The sequence below is a fragment of the Ursus maritimus genome, unplaced genomic scaffold, assembly GCF_017311325.1.
Source record: "Ursus maritimus isolate PB19 unplaced genomic scaffold, ASM1731132v1 scaffold_14, whole genome shotgun sequence".
Classification (NCBI taxonomy): Eukaryota; Metazoa; Chordata; class Mammalia; order Carnivora; family Ursidae; genus Ursus; species Ursus maritimus.
The window spans coordinates 50,595,740-50,599,882 of record NW_024423786.1 but is presented as its reverse complement, the minus strand read 5'-3'; the positions used below and the strand labels follow the sequence as shown (position 1 = coordinate 50,599,882).

General features: G+C 44.6%; 1 long non-coding RNA gene across 1 annotated transcript; it reads left to right on the top strand.

The window, feature by feature from the left end:
• On the top strand, window positions 1–1,689 carry LOC103676345. The gene is made up of 2 exons (XR_572071.2): window positions 1–1,259; window positions 1,436–1,689. It is a non-coding gene; the product is annotated as an uncharacterized LOC103676345 (long non-coding RNA).
• The last annotated feature ends 2,454 nt before the right edge of the window (window positions 1,690–4,143 follow it).

Genomic DNA, 4,143 nt, shown 5'->3' with positions numbered 1-4,143 from the left:
TAAAAATAAAAAGAGAATTACACATTAGTAAAGGGCAGGGGGAAGATTTGCAGAGGGGAACCTTCCTGGGTGGCTCAGTTGGTTAGGTGTCTGCCTTTGGCTCATGTCATGATCCCAAGGGTCCTGGAATCGAGTACCACATCCGGCTCTGCTCACGGGGACCCTGCTTCTCTCTCTGCCTCTGCCTCTCTCTCTGATGGATAAATAAATAAAATCTTAAAAAAAAAGATTTGCAGAAAATCTCACTACATTGAAAATCTAAAGGAATCACTTAATTGGAGTTTACCATGGTGGTCAAATAAAGGCCTAAAGAAGGACTGACTGGAGGAGCTAGACCACTTTAAAGGACTGGCAAGAATGTCAGGGGAGAATCCTTGCAAGGGCTCCAGGAACAAGGGGAGGGGCAGGCAGGTCCCCCCGGTGCTTGTTGTGGGGTTCGCGCCCACCCGCACACTCGCCTTTCCGGCTCAAATATTCAGCAGTCGTAACAGGTACTGGATCTGTTCCAACCTGCAGCCACGCCCTCAGGAGTAGGCCCCGCCCGCGGCGCTGGTTCTAACTTCCGCCAAGTCTGCGGGCCCAATTCCGTCCCCGCTCCCGCGCCCGGCCCACCCCGGTCCGCCCACAGCCACGCGGGAGGAAATTAGAAGTTTCCCGCCTGAGGTGGTCGGATGGGGCCGACGCCCGGAAAGCGGGGGCCGCCCCTTCCGGCCTCAGACAGGAAGCGGAAGTGGGGTCACGCAGGCCCAGGGGTCTTTTCCGCCGCTGGTCAGGTTTCGCTTTGGCTGTGGGTCACCGCAGGCCAGGTTTGGAAGTCACCGCGAGGGAGAGGGAAGGGGTTGGAAGGTGGCAGTTAAGGACGAGTTTGGCCCGGGCCTCCCAGGAGCCTGCTTAAAGAGACCTGGCGCGTGGGGCGCCTGGCGGGCTCAGTCGGTGGAGCGTGCCGCTCTTGATCTTGGGGTCGTGAGTTCGAGCCCTACCTTGGGTGTAGGGAGGACGAAAAGAAAAACTTTAAAAAAGAAAAAGAAAGACCTGGCGCGCACCACTGCCTTCCGCTGGGGGTGTCTTCGGGAGTAGCTGGACCGGGAAATGTAACGGCGCTTCTGGGGGCTTGGTTCATACACTGCTTCCCTCTTCAGGAGCCTGCAAAGCAACCTTTGTGACTTTTCTCCAGGGGGGAAGAACTTCCGCCGGTCGAGTTGGCCGATTCTGGGCGTGTCCTCGCGTCCTTGCGGACCACGCGGTTCCGGCGCATTCTGGTGAGCACTGTGGGGGGAGCTGGCCCGGAAGGGCCTGTTTTTCCTATTGGATGCAAAGGAATGTTTCACCTGATGGTTTGGCTTTATTTTTGCGCGTTCTGTACTTTTGAAACATTACGTTCAAGTAGGAAATTAATATACTTTCTTAGATGTCTGTGCTGTGCATATTTCTGCAGGGAAATGGAAGCATATGTAGGCCACAGTCTTTTTGCTAAAGAAAAACAAGAATACTCACCTGTGTCTTCATCTGAACGTCGTTAAGACTACAACCCCACAAAACTTTAAATGAAGGGCCTCTAACAAAAACAAATGGAGGCTTTTTTGTCCTAGTTCTGGAATAATTGAACTTCCCAGTAACAGGATATTTTGACTACGTGTATTTTTTTCCTTTGAAAAATCTTTAACCTAAATAAAATATGAACATACAGTACTATGAATTTCCACTGAAGTAGATTCACCCACTTATACCATTTTGCGTGTTTGCCCTCTAGATAAATAAGTATATTTTTTGATGAACGGTAGGAGAGAGTAAATTCAAAAGAAATTGCAGGCAGGATACTTGGGCTTTAAATATTGGGACTGCATCTGCTAAAGATAAGGACATCGTGCTAATAAAACCACAGTAGTAGTATTTCTCCCATGAATATTTAAAATAATAATGTCATCATGGACGGGACTGGAGGAGATAATGCTAAGCGAAATAAGTCAAGCAGAGAAAGACAATTACATGGTTTCACTCATTTATGGAACATAAGAAGGAGGAAGATCGGTAGGAGAAGGAAGGGAAGAAGGAAGGGGGTAAACAGAAGGGGGAATGAACCATAAGAGACTATGGACTCTGGGAAACAAACTGAGGGCTTTAGAGGGGAGGGGGGCGGGGGAATGGGATAGGCTGGTGATGGGTAGTAAGGAGGGCACCTATTGCATGGTGCACTGGGTGTTATACACAAGTAATGAATCATGGAACTTTACATCAGGAACTGAGGGTATACTGTATGGTGACTAACATAATAAAAAAAATATTGTTATTAAAAAAATAAAATTGTGATCTACAGTTAAAAAAAAAAAGAGGGGTGCCTGGGTGGCACAGCGGTTAAGCATCTGCCTTCGGCTCAGGGCGTGATACCAGCATTATGGGATCGAGCCCCACATCAGGCTCCTCCGCTATGAGCCTGCTTCTTCCTCTCCCACTCCCCCTGCTTGTGTTCCCTCTCTCGCTGGCTGTCTCTCTCTGTCAAATAAATAAATAAAATCTTTAAAAAAAAAAAAAGAAAGAAAGAAAGAAGGAAGGAAAGAAAGAAAGAAAGAAAAAATAATAATAATGTCCTCTATCTACTCTGAAAGAACTGAAATCCTCCATATTTTTCCAAAATAAGCTTTGGGGCATTTTTGGATCTAAGATGCAATCAAAGATTATATGTGGTGGTTTTTTTGTCTTTTAGTCTCTTAACCTACAGTATTTATTATTGTTTCTCCATTTTCTTTTTGAAAAGTCACATGTTCTTTTAGAAAGTCACACATTTTGATTTTTTTTTAATTGAGATAACCTTATTATTAGTTTCAGGTGTACAGCACAACGATTCAGTATCATTTATACTCGGAAATGATCACCACAGTAAGTCTTGTTAACATCCATTACCACACGTGGTTGCAACTTCTTTTCCTTGTGATGAGAACTTTTAAGCCCTTCTCTCTTAGTAACTTCCAGATATACAATACAGTGTTATTACCGTCTCTTATCATATTAGCGATAGTCACGTGCCTAGCACTTATTTTATAATTGGCACTTTGTACTTTTTGACAGTCTTCACCAGTTTCTCCACCCCGCTCACACCTATGACAACCAGTTTTGCTGTGCAGAAGTTTTTTAGTTTGATGTAGTCCCACTTGTTTCCTTTTGCTTCTGTGGCTTTTGCTTATGGTGTCAAATCCAAAAACCCCTCTCCGAGACCAGGGTCCAGGAGCTTACTACCTTTGTTTTCTTCTAGGAGTTTTATGGTTTATGGTCTTAAATTCACATGTTTAGTCTCTTTTGAGGTAATTTTTGTGTATGGTCCAGTTTCTTTTTTCTTCCCTGTGGCTGTCCAGTTTTTCCACCATTTCCTTTCCCCATTGTGTTTCTTCACTCTTTTGTCATAAATTGATTGACCATATTTGCATGGGATTATTTCTGGGCCCTCTGTTCTATTCCTTTGATCTATGTGTCTTTTTGTGCCCATACCATACCGTTTTGATTACTATAGCTTTCTAGTATAGTTTAAAATCAGGCATCAGGATGTGATGCATCCAGCTTTGTTCTTTCTCGAGATTGCTTCAGGTATTCAGAGTCTCTTGTAGTTCCCTACAAATTTTAGGATTGTTTGTGCTGGTCCTGTGAAAAATGCCATTGGAATTTTGATAGGGATTCTCTCTATACCCACTTTACTGAGAGTTTTTATCATAAGTGGGTATTGAATTTTGTCAAAGGCTTGTTCTGCGTATATTGACATGATCATGTAACTTTTATTCATTTTGTTAATGTGGTTTATCATATTGATTTATTTGCAGATATGGTACCAGCCCTACCTCCCTGGATAAATCCCACTTGATCTTGGTGTTTGATCCCTTTAATGGTTGTTTAATTTGGTTTGCTAATTTTTTTTTTAAGATTTTATTTATTCATTCGACAGAGAGAGAAACAGCCAGTGAGAGAGGGAACACAAGCAGGGGGAGTGGGAGAGGAAGCAGCTGGCTCCCATTTGGAAGAGCCTGACGTGGGGCTCGATCCCAGAATGCCAGGATCACGCCCTGAGCCGAAGGCAGACGCTTAACGACTGCGCCACCCAGGCCCCCCAGGTTTGCTAATAATTTGTCAAGTATTTTTGTGTCTGTGTTTATCAGGGAC